At 45.0% G+C, this 27,032-nt stretch overlaps 1 protein-coding gene across 2 annotated transcripts in view; it reads left to right on the forward strand.

The window, feature by feature from the left end:
- The first annotated feature begins 18,913 nt into the window (after window positions 1-18,913).
- Window positions 18,914-27,032, forward strand: part of LOC128690335 (uncharacterized) — a 411,482-nt gene continuing 403,363 nt past the window's right edge. For both annotated transcript variants that reach the window (XM_053779027.2, XM_053779028.2), the window contains exon 1: window positions 18,914-19,560. The gene's annotated coding sequence lies outside the window, so the exon portion shown is untranslated. The remainder of the gene's footprint in view (window positions 19,561-27,032) is intronic.

Raw genomic sequence — 27,032 nt, forward strand, 5'->3', positions numbered from 1 at the left:
GTATATACATCGTGAGATATATATACCGCGAGGTATGTACACCGTAAGATATACATCCCAATGAGATATCATTACATCAGTGTATCCGGTACCGGGAAACTGATAAATTAGACACGTATGTAAGGTCAGGTTATCTTTATTTTGTAGACGTTTCGCCTACAAGTGGCACCATCAATACAATGATCCAGCTTACAAGTGTCGATCTTCCTGCCTGTGCTTCCGAGTTATCACAGCCCGGTACAGAACACCTGCTCTTAGGCTGAGGGACTGAATACCTCATCTTATCCTGTCTTCTGTACATAATTCTGCAAGGCTGAGGGACTGATTTACCTCCCAGTGTCTTCCGCTGATGTCTTTGTTTTGTATTGTTAGAGTGAATTTATTTCCTCTTCTTCAAGGGTCAGCTAGCCAGTTTTCTTAGCTGATGTCAGTACACACGAATTAGAAAACGGAAGGAGGATCGAGGCTCCATTACTTGCTCACGGATTACCGTTTTACATAAGTATAAATATAAAGTGACAAGGTACTTAGCGATGTCAGCCTTCACTGGCCGTCGTTTGGGCACGAATGACAGCATTATCGAGTCTTTGATGAAGCTCACCCTCGGTCTCACACTCGGGCTCACACTCGGGCTCACACTCGGGCTCACACTCGGACTCACACTCGGACTCATACTCCTGCAATAAAGGGTCGCCTCGCTGGCTGTCAATGATTTTTTTGAAACATCAACGTCATCATCGGCCGAGGTGGGAGCGACAGCAGAACACCTGTGATGCTGTTAAGTGACACGAAATGACGAGTACACGCACACACATACATATACATACATACATACATTACATACATATACATATTCACCCATCAAATTCCCAGTTCCTTAGATTCCTCAAATGTGAAATAAGGCAAATATTACGTTACTTCGACACAGTAAGGACCCGCCAGTGGGTGATTAGGCTGTCAATAGATGGCGCTGATAAAGTCTACAGTGGCAGTTCAGTGATATTAAGTGACCACAGGTGTACTGGGCGCGTCAGGAAACATATATATATATATATATATATATATATATATATATATATATATATATATATATATATATATATATATATATATATATATATATATATATATATATATATATATATATATATATATATATATATATATATATATATATATATATATATATATATATATATATATATATATATGTCGTGCCGAATAGGCAGAACTTGCGATCTTGGCTTAAATAGAAACGCTCATCTTGCCATATAGGACAAGTGAAAATTTGTGTATGCAATAATTTCGTCAAAATCATTCTGAACCTAACGAAAAAAATATATTTCACTGTGTTTGTTTAGTATTAAATTATTGTAAACAAATCTAAAATATATTTAGTTGGGTTAGGCTAAAATAAATTGTTCTTGTTATAATAAGGTTAGGTAAGTTTTCTAAGATTCTTTTGGAGCAAAATTATAAGTTTTTACATCAACATTAATGAAAAAAGTATATCTTTAAACGTATAAGAGAAAATTTTAGAAACGACTTAATTTTAAATGAGTTCTTGCTAATTGACCAGTTTTACATATTCGGCACGACATATATATATATATATATATATATATATATATATATATATATATATATGTATATATATATATATATATATATATATATATATATATATATATATATATATATATATATATATATATATATATATATATATATATATATATATATATATATATATATATATATATATATATATATATATATATGTATGTATGTCGTGCCGAATATGTAAAACTGGTCAATTAGCAAGAACTCATTTAAAATTAAGTCCTTTCTAAAATTTTCTCTTATACGTTTAAAGATACATTTTTTTCATTAATGTTTATGTAAAAATTTTTAATTTTGCACCAAATGAACTTAGAAAACTTACCTAACCTTATTATAACAAGAACAATTTATTTTAGCCTAACCCAACTAAATATATTTTAGATTTGTTTACAATAATTTAATACTAAACAAACACAGTGAAATATATTTTTTCGTTAGGTTCAGAATGATTTTGGCGAAATTATTGCATACACAAATTTTCACTTGTCCTATATGGCAAGATGAGCGTTGCTATTTGAGCCAAGATCGCAAGTTCTGCCTATTCGGCACGACATATATATATATATATATATATATATATATATATATATATATATATATATATATATATATATATATATATATATATATATATATATATATATATATATATATATATATATATATATATATATATATATATATATATATGTGTGTGTGTGTGTGTGTGTGTGTGTGTGTGTGTATGATAACACAATCGGCCGTCTCCCACCAAGGCAGGGTGGCCCGAAAAATAAAAACTTTCACCATCATTCACTCCATCACTGTCTTGCCAGAGGCACGCTTACGCTATAGTTATAAAACTGCAACATTAACACCCCTCCTTCAGAGTGCAGAAACTGTACTTCCCATCTCCAGGACTCAAGTCGGGCCTGCTGCTTTCCCTGAATCCTTTCATAAAAGTTACATTGTTCACACTCCAACAGCACATCAAGTCCTACTGCACATTCTCCTCATCCACAACATCTCCCCTGCCTCCAGCCTTCTTGTTGAAACATTTACCACCTATGCTTCGCTCCAATATAAGATCATTGGTATAACTATTCTCTCATACATTCTCCTCTTTGTTTCCATGGACAATGTTCTTTGTCTCCACAGACTCCTCAGTGCACCACTTACGTTTTTCCCCTCATCAGTTCTATGATTCACCTCATCTTTCATAGAACCATCTGCTAAGCTGGTGTGTTTGTGCTAAGGTAAAGTACTTGTGCTAAGCTGGAGTGCATGTGCTAGCTGGAGTGCCTGTGCTAAGCTAGAGTGCTTGTGCTAAGCTGGAGTGCATGTGCTAGCTGGAGTGCTTGTGCTAAGCTAGAGTGCTTGTGCTAAGCTGGAGTGCATGTGCTAAGCTGGAGTGTTTGTGCTAAGCTGGAGCACCTGTGCTAAGCTGGATTACATATGCTAAGCTGGGGTGCCTGTGCTACATTGGAGTGCATGTGTTAAGCTGGAGTGCCTGTGCTAAGTTGGAGTGCATGTGTTAAGCTGGAGTGCCTGTGCTGAGTTGGAGTGCGTGTGCTAAGCTGGAGTGCGTGTGGACGGGTGTGAGGAGGTTACAAGGCCCTGGAAGACCATTATCATTGAGACTCTTCTGAGCACTGCTCGCGCCTCTCTGCATTAATTTACTTATGGCTTGATCCTCAACCCATTAGCCATTAGTCATCATTAAGTCCATCTGGAGAGCCTCAACAGTGATGGGGGAAGGGGGCAGTTTTATGGAGGGAATGCTGGTGGACATTGAGAGAGAGAGCGAGAGAGAGAGAGACTCAAGTAGGTAGATAATGTTGTAGAGTCTCAGGAGGTAGATAATGTTGTAGAGTCTCAGGAGGTAGATAATGTTGTAGAGTCTCAGGAGGTAGATAATGTTGTAGAGTCTCAGGAGGTAGATAATGTTGTAGAGTCTCAGGAGGTAGATAATGTTGTAGAGTCTCAGGAGGCAGGTAAGGCTGTAGAGTTTCGAGAGGTAATGTTGTAGAGTCTCAGGAGGTAGATAATGTTGTAGAGTCTCAGGAGATAGATAATGTTGTAGAGTTTCAGGAGGTAGATAATGTTGTAGAGTTTCAGGAGGTAGATAATGTTGTAGAGTCTCAGGAGGTAGATAATGTTGTAGAGTCTCAGGAGGTAGATAATCTTGTAGAGTCTCAGGAGGTAGATAATGTTGTAGAGTCTCAGGAGGTAGATAATGTTGTAGGGTCTCAGGAGGTAGATAATGTTGTAGAGTCTCAGGAGGTAGATAATGTTGTAGAGTCTCAGGAGGTAGATAAGGCTGTAGAGTCTCGAGAGATAATATTGTAGAGTCTCAGGATGGTAATAAATGGCATAAAATACCGACACACTGGAAAAATAAACACATAAGCAGTATAATGTGATCCTTTATTGACAACGTTTCACCCACACAGTGGACTTGATCAAGTCACAAACAGATCTACCTGGGTGAAAGGTACTTGAGTATTTATAGGATGGCGTCAGGTGGAGAATGCTGCATGTGAAAATCTTCTCCACCTGACTCTATCCTATAAATACTCACGTACTTTTTCCTCGGAAGATCTGTTTGTGAGATGATAAAGCCCACTATGTGGGCGAAACGTTGTCAATAAAGGCTCACATTATACTGCTTATTTGTTTATTTTTCCAGAGCCTCAGGAGGTAGATAAGGTTGTAGAGCCTCAAGAGGTAATATCGTAGAGCCTCAGGAGGTCGATAATACTGGAGGGGAAGTAGTACCAGCAGTAGATAAGATGTGTGCAGAGCGCCATCAAAATGTGGATCATTTAGGGCTTTTAGCAATAAGAGTAAATACCACACGCTATAAAAATGGATAAAATTAGCCAGTAATTAAAGTTAAGAACAAATAAAACACACAATAAGTTAAAAATATGTTAAAATACCCAGCATTATTTAAAAATCCTAAAATTTCCCGAGATCCCTACAGGCATCCCGGTAACTGTGAGAGCTGTGATGAAGGCAGAAAGGCCTAATCCATGGGTAAACTATTAAAATATGTTCCATAATCACGTGCCTACCATAAACGACACAAAAAGGAGGGAGGGAGGAGGTGGAGGAACACCGGAGAACATGTGGCTGTGGATGAGACGTGTGTGTGCTCGATCCTCACACATCCCCAAGCGATGGTTCCTGTTGAAATGCCAAACACCTGCGTCCTAATGAACTCTGTGAAACTTGCTACTGCCTGTTTGGCCCACTGGGCTTGCCACTTCCCAAGGACATGTCTGTATATATACAGCCCTAGAAGACACTGTCAAAGAAAAGTCTGCCCTTGAGCAAGTTCCTTATTCCAACCTTAGCCGTGGCATCTGCCCTTTCATTTCTCATACAGGTCTCAGGCAACAATCAGAACTTTAAATCCTTGCTCTGCTCTGCACGTGGAAATTAGCTACACGCTCCTTGATACTTTGCAGCACAGGGTGGACTGAGACATGCTGGGCCAGGGCGATAAGCACTTTGGGAATCTGAGTAAAGAGTGAACAAAGATTCAAATCTCCCAGCTACCAGGATTAAAACTGATGATTGCGTGGAACTCCGCAGTGAACACAGAAGACTTATTTGATAACTGTGTAAAATAAAAGTTCTCTCTGGCAAACACAACAAAGTTAACACCAACATCCCCAGTGAGGTGCAACAGCTCCCCTAGTGAAAAGTAGGGGCGCCATGAGTACACTGAGACGACGCAATAACTGTTAAAAGGTCCCGAGATTGTTCAGCTGCCTCCCAGCATGGAGATATAAACACTTAAGAAGTATAATGTGATCCTTTATTGACAACGTTTCGCCACACAGTGAGCTTTATCAAGTCACAAATAGATCTGTTTGTGACTTGATAAAGCCCACTGTGGGCGAAAGTATTACATTATATTGCTTAAGTGTTTATTTTCCCAGTGTGTCGGTATTTTATATCATTTATTTCCATCGCCTCCCACCATACATAAGCTGGACAGACACCTAAAGTCAGTATCTGACCAGCCAGACTATGGTTTGTACGTCGGTTTCCTTGCGGGCGGCAGTAACAGCCTGGCTGATCAGGCTCTGATCCACCGCTGGTCGCGGAGGTGTTGTCCCCCGGAACACCCTCCAGCTATACTCCAGGTATCCTCTGTCTTCTTGACCCGTCAATAAAGATATCCTTGAAGCATCAACACTGTGTTTCAAGAAATTAGACTAATTCATAACCGGGGCACGACACTTAGGGACCTATCCACTGTCAACAAAGACGAGCGTCAGGCACTGCTCAAGAGAGCAGGGAGAGAAACAAGTCTCTCTGACCACAGACACACTGAGGTCATAGTTAAGGGATGGAGCCTCGCAACCAAGTGCCGAAAGTACATGATATATTGATAAATTAGACACATGTACAACTCTTGGGTATCTTTATTGAGGAAACGTTTCGCCACACAGTGGCTTCATCAGTCCATACAAAGGAGAATCTTGAAGAACAGGAGGAGAATGAGGTAATCAGTCCCTCAACCTTGAGTCGATGTTGTCAGTCCATCAATCTTGAATATTACCCAGAGTTGCACATGTGTCTAATTTATCAACATGTCGGTTCTCTGAACCATTCATCTACAAACCTGTCAGACACTGCAACTTCTTGGGATCTTAATACTTGGGAATTCTTCGCTTGCCTAATTCTTGGGCACGACCTACTTCCACATTGAACAAATGTGACACCACCTATGACTGCTGCACCTCTTCTGCCAACGGTTTATAAGCTGCTTCTCAGCACGTATGCCGTATAATATTCAAGATTGATGGACTGACCACATCGACTCAAGGTTGAGGGACTGGTTACCTCATTCTCCTCCTGTTCTTCAAGATTCTCCTTTGTATGGACTGATGAAGCCACTGTGTGGCGAAACGTTTCCTCAATAAAGATACCCAAGAGTTGCACATATGTCTAATTTATCAACATGTCGGTTCTCTGAACCATTCATCTACATACATGATATATTATTACTCGATAAACAAGATACTTTCCACCCCACCCCCCGTCTCTCTCCGTCACAAAGGCCGCAGCATAAGCTTGGTTTACATAATGCCACTGCCAGACAAGATGGCGCAGGCGGAGCTACTTATGAAGGAGATCCAAAGGAAGCACACCACCATATACCTAAGTGATGAAGAGAATTTAGCAAGAGAAACAGAGACGGGTAGCTCTGGCAGCCATACTCCAGCCTGGAAAGATGTAAAGTCACACACACACACACACACACACAGGTAGTGCAGTGCCCACTGACGTTTTTTGCCAGATATGTTGAGAGAACACTTTAATTAACGCCTGCACAGCATCCACTTTGAACTTGACTCAAGAAATCGTAATGACACGATTGCAAATAAACCATACCCCCGGCAGTGAAGGGACTTGAGCTAGAGTTCGTCACGGCCACGCTAGCTGGAGATTCGTCTGTAAAAACTTGCATTTGTGGTCACAGAGGTGCCTGTGCTAACTTTCCTATGGTGTAGAAATATTCCTAGTTGGATGAATCTTATTGTGGCTAGCTGGTCTAGTGGCTAACGCGACGGGCTGGAGTTTTGAGACTCTATGACCGCGGGTTCAATCCCGGCCGGGGGTATGGTCCACTTTGAAATTCATTATATGGAAGGCCCATGTCACGTGACGATGAAAGACCATCTTCAGAAATGCGATCTTCTGCTCGTAAAATGGGACCACGCCACGGAGTAGTGCAAGGGAGTGGCTGTCGAACCCGGAACTGAGTAAAATGACTGCTAATATATTTCTAGTGGAAAACTGGTACGCAGCTCACTCTGTGATGCTGTCCACTACCACGTGAAGTTTGTAATAGGCCATCCCAGAAGTAAACTACTCTGTAAACACCGTTCATCACGCCGGAAGATCGTTGGCACACAAGGCCTTCAGGGATAACACTGATCACACCGTCCATGAATATAACAAAACAGGAGGGAGAGTATGTTGGAGGACCTCCACGAGCCACTGTGGTAGCCAGGTGTGAGTGAAATATGACACAGACACCTTCACACCATCAGGCAAGGTGTCAGAGCCAGGTGTGAGGGAAGCAAGACGAACCATCTTGCATCCATCAGGCAGCTGGGGAGTAAGACGAAGGACATATTGCCTCCCTCTGCTAGAACATACACACTGAACATGACTTGCCACAGTGACTGTTGCATCATTCAGCACTCGTCTTGCTCATCATTCTTGGCACCCCACTCCCGGCTGAGTGCTTTCCTCCTCTTGTAATTCTCCAGAGCTCTCTTGCTCCGCTGCTGCTGCTGCATTGGTATTTAATTCTACCACTCTACAAACTGGACATTTTGTGAGGAACCTTTTGTTTACATTAAGTTTTTTTTTTTTTGCTAAAAACATTTGCTTTTATTAGTAATCTTCATTACTATTGGTCGCTTTTATTATTTTTTTACGAATAATCTTTATTTTCAATAAAATTCTTTTATTTTTATTAATTATTTTTGCTTTCATTTTTAATATTTCTCTTTTTAGCTTCTTTTATTTTTAAAAAGAAAATTCGTTTTACGCCATTATTTTATTTTCTGTAAAAACATAGAAACGCAGCCATAACTTTCTCTTTTCTTTCTTGTTTCTCTTTCATCCTGGATATTCCCTTTCCTTCAGCTCTTCTTTATTATCACTTTCTATTTACTTTCGTCCCTGTGTTTGTCCGTTAAAGCTTGACTTTCCCTGCGATACCATTGTGGTCCCACATTGTCTGGAATGACCTGCATACCTACTGCATACCTTCTCTCTTGTGTCTCTCCCCTTAGCAAACAGAGAATCGAACCTCCAGTCCTCCTATCTCTGAATGGCTCATTATTTTTATCTGGTATCTCTCTGGCATCTCTCTCTGCATCTCTCTCTGCATCTCTCACTGCATCTCTCACTGCATCTCTCTCTGCATCTCTCACTGCATCTCTCACTGCATCTCTCTCTGCATCTCTCACTGCATCTCTCACTGCATCTCTCTCTGCATCTCTCACTGCATCTCTCACTGCATCTCTCACTGCATCTCTCTCTGCATCTCTCACTGCATCTCTCTCTGCATCTCTCACTGCATCATCTCTCACTGCATCTCTCTCTGCATCTCTCACTGCATCTCTCACTGCATCTCTCTCTGCATCTCTCACTGCATCTCTCACTGCATCTCTCTCTGCATCTCTCACTGCATCTCTCTCTGCATCTCTCACTGCATCTCTCACTGAATCTCTCTCTGCATCTCTCACTGCATCTCTCACTGCATCTCTCTCTGCATCTCTCACTACATCTCTCACTGCGTCTCTGCATTTCTCTCTGCGTTTGTCTCTCTCTCTGCGTCTTTTCCTCTCTGCGTCTCTGGGGAGGAACGTCGTCGTCACGGTACAACAGAACAACAGGAGTCGAGAGGTGACAGTGTGACAGGGAGTCTTGAAACCACAGTAAAAGGGACACGAGCCAGTTCCTTGGATCAAGAGCTTCTCAGATAACTGAAGGACGGGACGTGAAAAACAAGAGGGTAAATTCCATGTAAATATGTACCTACATATCCCTAAGTCCTGTGTCCTGACGAACCTTACCTAACACGAGGCCTGGTCACAGACCGGGCCGCGGGGGCGTTGACCCCCGAAACCCCCTCTCCAGGTATCCTCCATGTTACTATTAACAATTTATTCACTAGGAACTGCTAAACACGTAGGGGTCTTATAGTTCATATTGATAATTACTATTTATACAAATAATAATAATAATAATAATAATAATAATAATAATAATAATAATAATAATAATAATAATAATAACAATAATAATAATAATAATAATAATAATAATAATAATAATAATAATAATAATAATAATAATAATAATAATAATAATAAAAGGCACAATACCACGAGACTGAGACTGAAAATTATGGCGATATTATTTGAGTATTATGACTAGTTAATGGTCCGAAACGTCGTGTTACGTTTCGTTCTTCTGTGTGCGAGTGATCTATGTAATAACAACTACTAATAATACAGAACTAAATCACAACTAGAAGTGGAAAAGTTTAGTCATTTCGGTCTTTCCTGAACCATTATTGGGGTCCCCCAACTCATAGACTTTTATACAACAGAAGCCTTCACCACCCCCACCACCCCCACCACCACAATAACCCCTTCTACTACCACCACCACCACCACCACCACCATCACCACCACCAGCACCCACTGTACCATTGCAAATGTAAAAATCTCCACGATAAGTTAGATTTATCTTCAGGAATTGCTGCTGATAGGATATAATGCCGAAAACTGGAGAAAAATACCATTCACTCTGAGACCATGATGACATACAATGCAGGGAGGGAAAAGAGTTGTTGCCATGAACCCACGATCATTCCTTTCCATTTTCCGCCATACTGCCATACTTCCACAGCGTTGCAGTTCGCCACCTACCCGTGTCTGCATCCCAACCACCTACTAACCAATGACTACTCGTCCCTTAACCCTCCAACCTCGTTTAACCCACAAAAAGTGTGGAAAATCAGGATAGTTGTCCACAATGCGGCCGACACATGATCTATCCGCGCTATACATCATGTCAGATATCTGGAACTAGGATAAGTTTATAGTAAATTGATGTGTCTTGAGGGGAGACAGAGAATGAAATGCGAAAGCACTGTTTTCTGGATGCGAGGAAGACAAGGGCTTACCCTTAAAGATTTCAGAGGCGCTGCCCTGTTTACCTAACATCAAATGAAGAGTCACTCACTTCTCGATTGCTTGAAATTACTAAGACCAAGAACAATCTGGTATAAGCCACCAAAAGGAGACAGATAACAGGAATGACGCCACTAGACTTACTCATGTTCACAATGTGCACATTCTGGCTTCCAGTACTGTAACCGGGGCTGAACCGATGCTTCCAGAGGGTCTAGAGCTGATTCTGGTCTTGTTACCAGTACTGATGAAACTAGTGCCGGCATTAGTGGGCATTATTTGGGTGTTGATGTTGGTGAAGCTGGTTGGTTCTATCCCAAAGCCAGAACCAACACTGACAGCATCAGTTCTGATGCTGTCAGTTTTGGTTCTGGTTTTGGTACAGATCAAAAAAATTACACCAGTTAGGATCTCGGAGCCTCAAAATCATAGCCAACGGAAATTTGAAATGTGCAAATTGTATTCTTGGGGCATGTCCACAAATGACCAAACTAGGGCCAACAAAAACGGAAACTTGCATACACAACCATGTCAAGAAGTGTCGAAATCTCTTAAATAAAGGCACATATGCTCCAAGTCCAGCAAGCTGTTTCACCCTAAATTGTACAATAGTTTAGTAAATGAGGGACACTGTAATGGTTCAAACTGTTCAGCCTCTCTCTCTCTCTCTCTCTCTCTCTCTCTCTCTCTCTCTCTCTCACACACACACACACACAAGCACACACAAGGGATCCCAACCACTGCACAAAGTCAACTTAACTTGCTTCCTCAAGTAAACTTGAGTTTAGCTAAGTTGTGAGGTGTTCAATAGATCGCAGCCTCCGCCAAACTTACTCTCCATTCACGTTTTATCTCCTTTAGGTGGCCCAATTTTGCGACGCATCACCTGGCAGCACATCTTCGAAAGCAAAGAGTAATAATCGTGCAGATTTCAACTTTCCCAGTTACTCTCGCTGCCAGACGTATCGAGGCTGATTTATTAGAGAGTGTTTACAAGTACGATTCCTATAGGATTATGTAATCTAATCAGCCTAAATTGAAAGAAAATACGTTGTATTTTCAACGTACAAACGCATGCTTCTGAATCCAAGAGTCTGACCATCGTTCGAAGGATTTCCAGCGTGCGTCATTTAAAAGTCGCAACTCTATGGAGCTGTGAGCAGAGCTTTACAAAGCTCTCGAGTCAATGTTTACTTCTGGCTTGTTCTTTAAGGTCAGTCAGTTATTAATTTTATGGGAATTGTTAAACCTATATGGGTCTTACAACTCCTGGAGGAATTTGAGGTAATCAGGTTTGATCCAAGGAAAGGAAAGGGTAGTTCCAATTCATTTGATCAAACTGTTTTAAGTGTCTTTAACATATATGATAATGGTGTCGTTGTCTTAACCTGTGGTAGAAATTGAGATATTTACAGAGCACCGTCTTGTAAGTGGAAAAACCATTAGCCGCTAGAAGCAGAGCACTCCATGACAGTGTCCACTGTCATCTGAGGTCGACGAATGGACACTCTAGGAATGGACACCGTTCAGTAGTACAGAACACTGCAAGACTATTCACATACATGGAGGCTATGACATGACCAGGGACAACACAGACCACATCAGCTATAACAATAATAAAACATATAATACTGAAAATGCTGAGCTGCACAACCACCTCTTCCAGAAAAAAAACGCGTGTTAGCACGAACCAATCTTCTGCTTGACAGAAACTGCTGGTGGGGCCGGAGCAGACAGCCCCACAGTTCCAGAATCAGGAGACGGCGAATAATAATATTAATAATAATAATACTAATAATAATAATAATAATGATAATAATAATAATAATAATAATAATAATAATAATAATAATAATAATAATAATAATAATAATAATAATAATAATAATAATAATAATAATATCTTTATTTCTACAAGTACATGTACAAGGTATACAGTCTTAGCTGACATCAATGATCTAGTATTATATAGAAATACCCTTATTATGCATAGCATTTCGGGTCAGTTTTGGTCGATTTTGTTCTGGTCAGTTATATTCACAGGATGCGACCTACACCAGTCGACTAACACCCAGGTACCTATTTTACTGACAGGTGAACACGGACAGCTGGTGCCTTGAGGAAGCACGTCCTAATGTTTCCACCTGTACCGAGGATCGACCCTCGGACCGCAGTGTGTGAGCTGAGTGACCTAACAATCGTGCTATGGGACACCACGTATTATATTTTCTCAAGATCGAAAAAGACCGTCAAGGTATGAAGACGTCTGGTGAAACCCTCCCAGATGCGACCAAAAAAACGAAAAAAGGGGTCCATCGTCGACTGCAGTTTACGGAAACCACTTACCCCGAAGAGGTAAAGCCTTTCATCTGTAAATACCAGATCAGACGAACATTCAGCATCCTGTAAAACAATTGGTAGATGCGACTCGTCAGAGAGGTTGGGCGGTAGTTACAAGGTCTGGTCACAGACCGGGCCGCGGGGGTCCTTGATTCCCGAAACCCTCTCCAGGTATTCCCTGGAGTCCCGGCCAGGATTTGGGTTAGCCAGAACGACAGACCGACGCCTACTGTGGAGAACACCCCCACCAGTTTATATGTAATAAAATATGTCTAATGAAAGCGTTAGTGTCGGAGGAGGAAGGTGATACAAGTCATAATGGACCTACCCTCAGCCGGAGCTTCTGAGGGAGACGCCAACAAGGCAGACGTCTATTCCCCTCATCCCAAACAAGGGATCACAAGTCTAAGAGTCTGCAACTCAAGACAATAGCTCCCGACGCCGCTCGAAACAGTAGAGAAGCCCTCAGCATGTGTTGACCATCTCAGCAGGTGGTCAAGCATCTGTCCAGTGGTCTCGGAAGGATTTTACTGACGTCTTTCTGATCTCACTGATTTATGAAGACACGCTTCGGTCAGGACCGAAACGTTTTTTAATAAATATATCCTAGTGTTTGCTCACGTGTCTTTTTAAACCAATAATGTGTCGGTATCAATTACTAAAGTTTATTCCGTTATCTGGGGGAAGGGAGATAATTAAAACACTCTTTGAGGGTGTTCCGGGGGTCTACCTAGAGGGTGTTCCGGGGGTGTACCGGGAGGGCGTTCCGGGGGCCTATCTGAAGGGTGTTCCGGGGATCTACCTGGAGGGTGTTCCGGGGGTCTACCTAGAGGATGTTCCGGGGGTCTACCTGGAGGGTGTTCCGGGGGTCTACCTGGAGGGTGTTCCGGGGGCCTACCAACAGGGTGTTCCGGGGGTCTACCTGGAGGGCGGTCCGGGGGTCTACATGGAGAGTGTTCTGGGGTCTACCTGGAGGGTGTTCCGGGGGTCTACATGGAGAGTGTTCTGGGGTCTACCTGGAGGGTGTTCCGGGGGACTAATTGCAGGATGTTTCGGGGATCTACCTGGAGGATGTTCCGGGGGTCTACCTGGAGGGTGTTCCGGAGGTCTACCTGGAGGGTGTTCCGGGGGTCTAATTGCAGGATGTTTCGGGGGTCTACCTGGAGGATGTTCCGGGGGTCTACCTGGAGGGTGTTCCGGAGGTCTACCTGAAGGGTGTTCCGGGGTCTACCTGGAGGGTGTTCGGGGGTCTACCTGGAGGGTGTTCCGGGGATCTACCTGGAGGATGTTCTGTGGGTCTACCTGGAGCGTGTTCTGGGAGTCTACCTGAAGGGCGTTCCGGGGTTTAACTGGAGGGTAATCCGGGGTCTACCTGGAGGGTGTTCTGGGGATCTACCTGGAGGACGTTCTGGGGTCTACCTGGAGGGCGTTCCGGAGGTCTACCTGGAGGGTGTTCCAGGGGTCTACCTGGAGGGTGTTCCGGGGGTCTACCTGGAGGGTGTTCCGGGGGTCTACCTGGAGGGTGTTCCGGAGGTCTACCTGGAGGGTGTTCCGGGGTTCTACCTGGAGGATGTTCCTTTGGTCTACCTGGAGGGTGTTCCGGGGGTCTACCTGGAAGGTGTTCCGGGGGTATACCTGGAGAGCGTTCCAGCAGTCTACCTGGAGGTTGTTCCGGGTGTCTAACTGGACGGTGTTCCGGGGTCTGCCTGGAGGGTGTTCCGGGGGTCTACCTGGAGGGTGTTCCGGAGATCTACCTGAGAATGTTCTGGGGTCTACCTGGAGGGTGTTCCGGGGGTCTACCTGGAGGGTGTTCCGGGGTCTACCTGGAGGGTGTTCCGGGGTCTACCTGGAGGATGTTCCGAGGGTCTACCTGGAGGATATTCTGGGGGTCTACCTGGAGGGTGTTCCGGAGGTCTACCTGGAGGGTGTTCCGGGGTATACCTGGAGGATGTTCTGGGGGTCTACCTGGAGGATGTTCTGGGGTCTACCTGGAGGGTGTTTTGGAAGTCTACTTGGAGGGCGTTCCGGGGTCTACCTAGAGGGTGTTCCAGGGTCTGCCTGGAGGGTGTTCCGGGGATCTACCTGGAGGATGTTCTGGGGGTCTACCTGGAAGGCATTCCGGGGTCTACCTGGAGGATGTTCCGGGGCTCTACCTGGAGGGTGTTCCGGTTGTCTAGCTGGAGGGTGTTATGGGGTCTACCTAGAGGGTGTCCCGGGGACCTACCTGGAGGATGTTCTGGGGGTCTACCTGGAGGGTGTTCTGGGGGTCTACCTGGAGGGTGTTCGGGGGTCTACCTGGAGGATGTTCCTTGGGTCTACCTGGAGGATGTTCCTGGGGTCTACCTGGAGGATGTTCCGGGTACTACCTTGAGGGTGTTCCGGGGATCAACCTGTAGAATGTTCTGGGGGTCTACCTTGAGGGCGTTCCGGGGGTCTACCTGGAGGATGTTCTGTGGGTCTACCTGGAGGGTGTTCCGGGGGTCTACCTGGAGGGTGTTCCCGGGGTCTACCAGGAGGGTGCTCTGGGGGTCTACCTGGAGAATGTTCTGGGAGTCTACCTGGAGGATGTTCTGGGGGTCTACCTGGAGGGTGTTCCGGGAATCTACCTGGAGGGTGTTCCGGGAATCTACCTGGAGGATGTTCTGAGGGTTTACCTGGAGGGCATTCATGGGTCTACCTGGAGGATGTTCTGGGGATCTACCTGGAGGGTGTTCCGCTGTCTACCTGGAGAGTGTTCCGGGGGTCTACCTGGAGGGTGTTCTGGGGGTCTACCTGGAGGGTGTTCTGGGGTCTACCTGGAGAGTGTTCTGGGGGTCTACCTGGAGGGTGTTCCCGGGGTCTACCAGGAGGGTGCTCTGGGGGTCTACCTGGAGAATGTTCTGGGGATCTACCTGGAGGGTGTTCCGCTGTCTACCTGGAGAGTGTTCCGGGGGTCTACCTGGAGGGTGTTCTGGGGGTCTACCTGGAGGGTGTTCTGGGGTCTACCTGGAGAGTGTTCTGGGGGTCTACCTGGAGGGTGTTCCGGGGTCTACCTGGAGGATGTTCCGGGGTCTACCTGGAGGATGTTCCAGGGTCTACCTGGAGGGTGTTCCGGGGATCTACCTGTAAGATGTTCTGGGGGTCTACCTGGAGGGTGTTCCGGGGGTCTACCTGGAGGGTGTTCCGGGGATCTACCCGGAGGGTGTTTCGGGGTCTGCCTGGAGAGTGTTCCGTGGGTCTATCTGGAGGGTGTTCCGGGGGTCTACCTGGAGGGTGTTCTGGGGATTCACCTGGTGGGTGTTCCGGGGGTCTACTTGGAGGGTGTTCCGGGGGTCTACCTGGAGGGTGTTCTTGGGATTTATCTGGTGGGTGTTCCGGGGGTCTACTTGGAGGGTGTTCCGGGGGTCTACCTGGAGGGTGTTCCGGGGGTCTACCTGGAGGGTGTTCCGGGGGTCTATCTGGAGGGTGTTCCGAGGGTCTACCTGGAGGGTGTTCCGGGGGTCTACCTGGAGGGTGTTCCGGGGGTCTACCTGGAGGGTGTTCTGGTGATTTACCTGGTGGGTGTTCCGGGGGTCTACCTGGAGGGTGTTCCGGGGGTCTACCTGGTGGGTGTTCCGGGGGTCGACCTGGAGGGTGTTCCGGGGGTCTATCTGGAGGGTGTTCCGGGGGTCTACCTGGAGGGTGTTCCGGGGGTCTACCTGGAGGGAGTTCCGGGGGTCTACCTGGAGGGTGTTCCGGGGGTCTACCTGGAGGGAGTTCCGGGGGTCTACCTGGAGGGTGTTCCGGGGTCTACCTGGAGGGTGTTCCGGGGGTCTACCTGGAGGGTGTTCCGGGGGTCTACCTGGAGGGTGTTCCGGGGGTCTACCTGGAGGGTGTTCCGGGGGTCTACCTGGAGGGTGTTCCGGGGGTCTATCTGGAGGGTGTTCCGGGGGTCTAGCTGGAGGGTGTTCCGGGGGTCTACCTGGAGTGAGTTCCGGAAATCTATCTGGAGGGTGTTCCGGGGTCTACCTGGAGGGTGTTCCGGGGGCCTACCTGGAGGGTGTTCCGGGGGTCTACCTGGTGGGTGTTCCGGGGGTCTACCTGGAGGGTGTTCCGGGGGTCTACCTGGAGGGTGTTCCGGGGGTCTACCTGGAGGGTGTTCCGGGGGTCTACCTGGAGGGTGTTCCGGGGGTCTACCTGGAGGGTGTTCCGGGGGTCTATCTGGAGGGTGTTCCGGGGGTCTAGCTGGAGGGTGTTCCGGGGGTCTACCTGGAGTGAGTTCCGGAAATCTATCTGGAGGGTGTTCCGGGGTCTACCTGGAGGGTGTTCCGGGGGCCTACCTGGAGGGTGTTCCGGGGGTCTACCTGGTGGGTGTTCCGGGGGTCTACCTGGAGGGTGTTCCGGGGGCCTACCTGGAGGGTGTTCCGGGGGTCTACCTGGAGGGTGTTCCGGGGGTCTAACTGGAGGGTGTTCCGGGGGTCTAGCTGGAGGGTGTTCCGGGGGTCTACCTGGAGTGAGTTCCGGAAATCTATCTGGAGGGTGTTCCGGGGTCTACCTGGAGGGTGTTCCGGGGGCCTACCTGGAGGGTGTTCCGGGGGTCTACCTGGTGGGTGTTCCGGGGGTCTACCTGGAGGGTGTTCCGGGGGCCTACCTGGAGGGTGTTCCGGGGGTCTACCTGGTGGGTGTTCCGGGGGTCTACCTGGAGGGTGTTCCGGGGGTCTACCTGGAGGGTGTTCCGGGGGTCTACCTGGAGTGAGTTCCGGAGGTCTACCTGGAGGGTGTTCCGGGGTCTACCTGGAGGGTGTTCCGGGGGCCTACCTGGAGGGTGTTCCGGGGGTCTACCTGGTGGGTGTTCGGGGGTCTACCTGGAGGGTGTTCCGGGGGTCTACCTGGAGGGTGTTCCGGGGGCCTACCTGGAGGGTGTTCCGGGGTCTACCTGGAGGGTGTTTTGGGGGTCTACCTGGAGGGTGCTTTGGGGGTCTACCTGGAGGGTGTTCCGGGGGTCAACGCCCCCGCCATCCAGTCCTTGACACCAAACGTTTCTGAACATCTTCCTTTTGATAACCAACACCTGGTACACCTGCTGGTACACCTGCTGGTACACCTGCTGGTACACCTGCTGGTACACCTGCTGGTACACTTGCTGGTACACCTGCTGGTACGCCTGCTGGTACACCTGCTGGTGCACCTGCTGGTACACCTGCTGGTAAACCTGCTGGTGCACCTGCTGGTACACCTGCTGGTACACCTGCTGGTACACCTGCTGGTACGCCTGCTGGTACACCTGCTGGCACACCTGCTGGTGCACCTGCTGGTACACCTTCTGGTGCACCTGCTGGTACACCTGCTGGTACACCTGCTGGTACACCTGCTGGTACACCTGCTGGTACACCTGCTGGTACACATGCTGGTACACCTTCTAATTAGCCAGCAAATAATGGCCCATGAGGCAATAACTGGCCATGCACACAATAACTGGCCATACACACAATAACTGGCCATACACACAATAACTGGCCATACACGCAATCTAGCGGTATTTCTCAGTGTACTTAGTAAGTATATTCAGGTACAGGTACACATAAATACAGTTATATAAATTATCATACATAGCAGTATATGTGTAAATTACCTAGGATAACCCAGGTCAAGAAGTCAAGGATCCCAATGGAAATAAATCACTTTATCGGAGTTTTCTGGGTTATTGTCGGTGATTGACACTATGGATGATAATTGTGGTTATGTGAACCTGTGGCTAATAAACTTACTGAAGGAGTAGCAGACGAACCCCAAGCCATCTAAAGGAGGACTTATCCAGTGGTGGAGGTGGAGGTTCTGCTCGTGTGGGTTGTGGGGTACGGTGATTGAGGAGCAGTGAGAGCGATGGGGTTTTTAGGTGAGATGGGGTTGGTAGCGCTGACATGGCAGCGGTAGTGGAGTGCCGATGGTGGTGGTGCTGAGGGGGGATGTAGTGTGGGTTGTGGTTCGGACGGTAGGGGAAGGGGGTTAACACAGGGTGGTGGTCGCGAAGAGGGTGGTGGAGGTCGTAGAGAGATGTGTGAAGGGAGGTAGTGAGTGTACCAGTGATGGCGGTGTAGCCCTAGGAGGGGGAAGGGGTAATGGGGAAGCTCTTTAGTGGCTGTGGGGAAGGGAGGCTGGGGGTTGCTCGTTGGGGGTGGTAGAGAGCGTGCCATCGGGAAGAGGGGGAGGGGGGTCGTACCGGTGAGGGGCCAGCAGCGGGCACCTGTCTCGGGTGCCTCCAGTGAGCGGTTCGGCCGCATGGTGTGTAGACGTGTGGTTGTGTAGCTCCGCCTACTGCTGGACCCCCCTCCCCCCATGTACACCAGTTCGAACCCCATCGGGGGTCCTGCCTCTGCAGGCCCTCCACCTACCTAGGGCTCAGGGACCCAATGCTCACCTACAATACATGTTTCAGATATTCCCATACTGTGCCAATACCAATATGAAAGTCGTCATGGAATCTGTCACCCGCCGTGTTAAGAGGCTGTGAAATACGTAACCAGAGCCTATAGGCATATGAAATCCAAGTCTATAGGCCTACGAAATCTCTACTTTTCACAATGTTGTGTTGGTTCTCACACTTGCGGTGCTCAAAAAAGGAAAATAATTCCAGAAGATATTCAACAAATCTGGTCTGGTAGCAGTAGCTCACGCGACTGACTACCTAACTCATTCCCACGCAAGTACCGAATGTGGTGTTGAGAGACAGTCATCACATAGTGCAGGAATCCAGCTGCCAGCTTCCACCCTCTGCCTACCTCTTCACCCACTTCTTCAGTTCTCAGTCTCTTTATTTCGTTGCACCTGTCGTCTCTCCTGCAGCACGCGACGCCCTGAGTGTTCGTCCAGCTCTGTGGCCTCTTGTACTTCGTCTTCCAGTTGCTTCCCTGAAAATTTAAAGGTAGGTGCGCGGAGAACGGGCTGACAGGCTGTTGGGGGGGGGTGAAATTATGGCAACAGCCGACAAGTATGTGATGTAAATGGTTTAGAAAACCGACAAGTTGAAAAAAGAGACACTTGCGCCACATTTGGGTTTATTGAGAAAACGTTTCGTCAGAGAGATTCCAAAATGTTGAACAAGTATCTCATTCTTAAGCTGACAAGAAGTGAAGAAAAGATTCAAGACAACAGAGGAACGCGATGTATCGCGTTGTGTACCTTTAAGATGCATCTAAAAGGTTCTTCTGTTTTCTTGTAGCTTTCCTTTTTTTTCATCAGACAGTAAGATTATAGAGCACCAGTGATAGGCCTAGTCAAGTGTCTTTTAAAAGAGATGTCTTTTTTGAAGCCGCCGTAAGAAAGTGACTCTTCTTGAAGACGGTCCCCAAGATGCAACAAAGTCTTTCGCCCTTGTAACATAAACCTATGAAAATGTATACGTAAAACAAATATGTGTGTGTGATGAATGGTTTGAAAAACCGACAAGTTGAAGATTGAGACACTTATGCAGCATATGGGAATCTTTATTCAGGAAACGTTTCGCCACACAGTGGCTTCATCAGTCCAATACAAAGAGGAAGGCGTAAAGAGAGGAGGAGTATGAGGTAATCAGTCCCTCAGCCTGGAGTCGATGTGTTCAGTCCATCAATCTTGTAGAGGGACTGATTACCTCATACTCCTCCTCCCTTTACGCCTTCCTCTTTGTATTGGACTGATGAAGCCACTGTGTGGCGAAACGTTTCCTGAATAAAGATTCCCATATGCTGCATAAGTGTCTCAATCAAAAACAAATATGCTTTAAAACGATCGGCAGATATTCGTGTTGCAACGAGAGGGAGAGAAGGTCAATGCTTAAACCCACAAAGTTAATCATTCTTCTTGGGAGAATGTACTGCAACATTCTAGGATGGAGAAGGGAGGGGGAGGGAGTGCTTTGATGCCAATGAGGGGGAGAGCTCTTGATCTAAGTATATAGAGGTTCTCTCCCCATTCTTTAATAAACTGTGATTTCACCCATTCTCAAGCGGTGTATGAACCGTACGGGTTCAGCGCGAGTGATAGACCAAGACATGAATATGAATAGAATGACATGGAAGTGATAAATGGCTTTAAAAACTGACAAGTTGAAGATTGAGACATTTATGCAATATATGGGAATCTTTATAAAGGAAACGTTTCGCCACACAGTGACTTCATCAGTCCAATACAAAGTAGAAATGGGTACGGTTTATAAGCTGCTTCTCCGCTCATATGCCGTATTCTATTCAAGAAATGGGTAAGGAGAGGAGGAGTTTGAGGTAATCAGCCACGCAGCCTGAAATCGATGTATTCAGTCCATCACTCTTGTAGAAAGTACAGCATATGGCCGGAGAAGTGTCTATATGCTGTACTTTCTAAAGAGTGATGAACTGAACACATCGATTCCAGGATGAGGGACTGATTACCTCTACCTCCTCCTCACCTTATCCATTTTTACTTTGTATTGGACTGATGAAGTCACTATGTGGCGAAACGTTTCCTTAATAAAGATTCACATACATTGCATAAGTGTCTCATTCTTCGACATGGCAGTGACTGATACCTAAAAAGATCAGCGAGGAGATCACATAGGTCAAAAGTGACGTTATTAATCATGGTTGATCGTAACCACCATGAACCTTGGAGAACTAGGACCCACACAGGTGACCGGAAACGGGGAGAGCAGGGATGATGGAGGTACATACAGGAAAACATTGATAATCTGTACAAATCTGTAAAAATTAGGATTGGGTAAACCCAATTTTTAAGGAAGCTCGGCCCGGTCGGCAAGATTTATAATAATACTCAAAAACCTCAATAAAATTGCCTTAATTTCCTTCTAGTGTGTGAGGGAAGATATAGAGGCGCTTCAAGTGATTACCAGGAACCAGCTGCAGCAACAACAGGATGTGTCACCACCGACCTCTACTATGGGGCTCGAAATGGAGGAAGTTGTCAGCTTTAAAGGGAAACTTTCATGTGACACAGATATACGCTCTTCTTAACGTTAAAAAATATGAAGAGAAAGATGCTCATATTACACACACACACACGCACACACTCACACACACACACACACACACACACACACACACACACACACACACACACACACACACACACACACACACACATACATATATATATATATATATATATATATATATATATATATATATATATATATATATATATATATATATATATATATATATATATATATATATATATATATATATATATGTGTGTGTGTGTGTGTGTGTGTGTCGTGCCGACTAGGTAAAACTGGTTAATTAGCAACAACTCATTTATAATTAAGTCCTTTCTAAAATTTTCTCATATACGTTTAAAGATATACTTTTTTATTCGTGTTTATATATAAAAATAATAATTTTGCACCAAAAGAACCTTAGAAAACTTACCTAACCTTACTATAATAAGCCCAATTTAATTATGCCTAATCCAACTAAATATATTTTAGATAAGTTTACAATAATTTAATAATAAACAAACATAATGAAATATATTTTTTCGTTAGGTTCAGAATGATTTTTTGCAAAATTATTGCATACACAAATTTTCGCTTGCTTTTCTCTGCAAGAAGAGCGTTGCTACTTAAGACAAAATCGCAAGTTTTGTCTCTTCGGCACGATATATATATACATGTACACTGCATATGTAGAGAGAGTCGGACGCCGGCAGGAATGTGAGGTGCTGTCTGCGATGAGCCAACCAGTAGGGGCATGAGTGAGTGTGAGAGAGAGAGACGCGATCTTAACAATATATATACCTTTCTTTTTCTTTCAACACACCGGCCGTATCCCACCGAGGCGGGGTGGCCCAAAAGGAAAAACAAAAGTTTCTCCTTTTACATTTAGTAATATATACAGGAGAAGGGGTTACTAGCATTTTAGTCGCCTCTTGCAACACGCATGGCTTACGGAGGAAGAATTCTGTTCCACTTCCCCATGGAGGTAAGATGAAATAAACAAGAACAAGAACGAGAAAGAAAATATCAGAAAACCCAGAGGGGTGTGTATATATATGCTTGTACATGTATGTGTAGTGTGACCTAAGTGTAAGTAGAAGTAGCAAGACATACCTGAAATCTTGCATATTTATGAGACAGACAAAGGACACCAGCAATCCTACCATCATGTACAACAATTACAGGCTTTCGTTTTGCACTCACTTGGCAGGACGGTAGTACCTCCCTGGGTGGTTGCTGTCTACCAACCTACTACCTAATATATATATATATATATATATATATATATATATATATATATATATATATATATATATATATATATATATATATATATATATATATATATATATATATATATATATATATATATATATATATATATATATATATATATATATATATATATATATATATATATATATATATATATATATATATAATTCAGAAACCTTCTGCACGTGGTCCTGATGTAGACCACGTGCACAAGTTACATCAGGAGTTACCTCTCTGGATCGTCACACTCAGTCTCTGGAACAAAAGGCTGTTTTTCTCTTTGGCTCTGGATTAACCGGACTAGTTTATCACACACTTTCAGGAATTTAAACCCAATGAGCCAACCAAACAGAAAGGTTCTAATGGTGTCACTACGTACTGTAGATGATATAGGACTGCACATGAAAGTCTACAATTGTTGACGCTTTTCTCAGTTACTGAGAATCTTACGGGAGCGGTGCTGCGAGGAATACCTCAGAGGATCCCTTACCAGGCGATATCCACTGAGATATTCCTCACAAGCTTCAAGGAGACTCAGAGGAGGATTCCTGCACCCTCCCAAAACTTCACAAAAAAATTGGTCGGTGAAGAAAGTGTTCTCTTAAAGTCAAAGGGTCAGTAAGGCTGCATATCACATGTTCACTACCAGTCAAGAATAATTTAATCCCTAAAATAGGGATTATATTCTCAGAATATCTCCTCTGAGAGACACAAACCTTAGAAACAGTCACAATACCGTGACTGGAAGAATACACAAATAATCCGCACATAGAAAGAAGCTTATAACAACGTTTCAGTCCGACATTTACCGGAACCTTATCATAAGCGTCTTTCTCCTACGGGCGGGATATCTGTGTAAAGACATCCACCTCTTGATGTATGTATCCTCGGGACGTTTCCACCTGCCGTCGGGCCAGTATACCTCCCGTCCGGGCGGTATACTTACCGTCAGGCCAGTATACCTCCCGTCCGGGCGGTATACTTGCCGTCAGGCCGGTATACCTTCCGTCGGGCTGTTGTACCTTCCGTCGGGCCGGTGTACCTTCCATCGGGCTGGTGTACCTTCCGTCGGGCCGGTATACTTGCAGTCGGGACGGTATACCTGCCGTCGGGCCGGTATACTTGCAGTCGGGACGGTATACCTGCCGTCGGGCCGGTATACTTGCCGTTGGGACGGTATACCTGAACATCACACCTGATGTTCTTGAGCACCAAGAGTGATGACCTCGACTCATAAAAATAACGCTCGTTAAACCAAACAATCCGAGACGATGTTGATGCTACAAACATCACGAAAACGAGCCACAACATCACAAAATTCTTAACTAATTATTAAGTAAAATTAGGCTACCTTTAGAAAGGTTAGATCTGTCAAATATTTGACAGTGGTTGCTGGAGCATCGCCTCCGCAGCTTGGTCCAAGAACAGGCCTCCTAAATTGGGAAGAATAAATAAACAAGGTCCATAGAGAAACATGAAATTAAATATTGATTAGAGTTTAATAAATTAATAGACTTATGGTATTATATGTTAAGTATATAAAAAAAAATAGTTAATGACATTATGTATGTCATTAAGAACACTGCGGCTTGGCCAGGACTAGATCCTGCGTTCCCATGCCCAGCCCTGTGGGAAATGAACAAAGTATTCATCACTCTATCCACTGGACCACCATCCTTAAACACTAAGCGCTCAGGTCTGTTGGACAGAGTGATGAATACTTTGTTCGTTTCTCACAGGGCTGGGCATGGGAACGCAGGATCTAGTCCTGGCCAAGCTGCAGTGTTCTTAATGATTCAAAATCACCTGTTTCGTGATTTCATTAATTATGCATATATATATATATATATATATATATATATATATATATATATATATATATATATATATATATATATATATATATATATATATATATATATATATATATATATATATAAATGAACGATCGTAATAATTCTGGGGTTCAAACTGTATGGTTCAGTAACTAATAGGAGGGGCTGGTCGTTCTAGTACTGTCAGAACCTTTGATCGAATCTCATTCACTCAAGCTAAAAGAACATTTTCTTTAGAAATCATCCATAAAACTTGTTTAAAACATTAAGCCACGATGAAAGGAAGGATTTTACAGTTGACCATCTGGAATATTCATCGGTATAAGTTAGGTTAGGAGTGGTAGGTTAGTTGATGATTAGGAAGCTAGGTGAGGATTTGTAAGGGATCAGAAAGCTAGGATTCTTAGTTCAGGTGAGGATTGATAGGCTAGGTGACGATTAATATGGTGATGATATGGAGGTTAGGTGAGAACTGGGAAGCTCAGTGACGGTTCTTAGGTTAGGTGAGGAATGGTAATATAGGTGAAGTCTGGTGGGCTAGTTGGGGATTGTGAGGCCGGAGAAGGTTTGAGAGGTTAATATACAGATATTTAATTAAACACACACACACACACACACACACACACACACACACACACACACACACACACACACACACACACACACACACACACACACACACACACACACACACACACACGCACGCGAACACACACACACACATAACACCGAGCATATCTCCTGAGGCGCACATCAATCAGATAACTGCTGCAGCATACGGGCGCATGGCAAACCTACGGATAGCGTTCCGATACCTCAGTAAGGATTCGTTTAAGACTCTGTATACCATCTACGTCAGGCCCATACTGGAGTATGCAGCACCAGTTTGGAATCCACACCTAGTCAAGCACGTCAAGAAATTAGAGAAAGTGCAAAGGTTTGCAACAAGACTAGTCCCAGAGCTACGGGGATTGTCCTACGAAGAAAGGTTGAGGGAAATCGGCCTGACGACACTGGAGGACAGGAGGGTCAGGGGAGACATGATAACGACATATAAAATACTGCGCGGAATAGACAAGGTGGACAAAGACGGGATGTTCCAGAGAGGGGACACAGACACAAGAGGCCACAATTGGAAGTTGAAGACTCAGATGAATCAAAGGGATGTTAGGAAGTATTTCTTCAGTCATAGAGTAGCCAGGCCGTGGAATAGCCTAGAAAGTGACGTAGTGGAGGCGGGAACCATACATAGTTTTAAGGCGAGGTATGATAGAGCTCATGGGGCAGGGAGAGAGAGGACCTAGTAGCAATCAGCGAAGAGGCGGGGCCAGGAGCTGTGATTCGACCCCTGCAACCACAAATAGGTGAGTACAAATAGGTGAGTACACACACACACACACTCACACACACACACACACACACACACACACACACACACACACACACACACACACACACACACACACACACACACACAGGGAGCAGAGAGAGGACCTTGTAGCGATTACTGAAGAGGTGGGCCAGGAGCTGAGTCTCGACTCCTGCAACTACAATTAGGTTTGTTAGGTTTGAAGGTCATCGGTGGTACGATGAAAGGGGGTCGTGTGTCAGTGTTACAATTCATCTGCAGAATGACACTAAGAATGGAGAACAAAAAGACACAAGACGGTGACTAGAATAATATTTTAATCTTTAAAACAGAAGATTAATGTAAACTTAAACCGTATATGCAGTGAGAGACATACACCTTCCAGTTTACTATGAGAGACAAGAAAACGAAGAGAAGCAACTGGAAGCTCAGTGCTCAAATGTCTGACAGAAAGGTTTAGAAAACCTTCAGGCTGGGACATTGTATTCGACTGAAGCCTGCTGTGCAGACGAAGCGTTTCGGAAACAAAGTGGTGCACATGCGTCACACCCTTTCACTCTGGATGGCACACAGTGCCAACAAGTTATATAAGACACGTGTGAAACACCTAGGTAAGTTTATTGCTGATGCGTTTGGCCCGCACGGCAGGCTTCGTCAGTCGAATATAGATTAATACAACATTTGAGACATCAGAAATACTTTAGACGTGATCGGTCCGTCGATCTTGGTAGCAGGTGGTTAGTTTCCTAAGCCAGTCGAGGATAACTTTACCCCAGAATGCAGATCTAAACTCTTCGCGCATGTATCCTGAAATACACTCTTCTAACCTTTATACATTGAGAGAAATACACTTCTAGTTGTATATACATCATGAAAAACGCACATACCCCTCGATGTATATTTTGGGTGTTAAAAACATAACATATACAAACTAGCATAACTATATT

This window comes from Cherax quadricarinatus, chromosome 32 (assembly GCF_038502225.1).
Source record: "Cherax quadricarinatus isolate ZL_2023a chromosome 32, ASM3850222v1, whole genome shotgun sequence".
In the NCBI taxonomy this organism is placed as follows: domain Eukaryota; kingdom Metazoa; phylum Arthropoda; class Malacostraca; order Decapoda; family Parastacidae; genus Cherax; species Cherax quadricarinatus.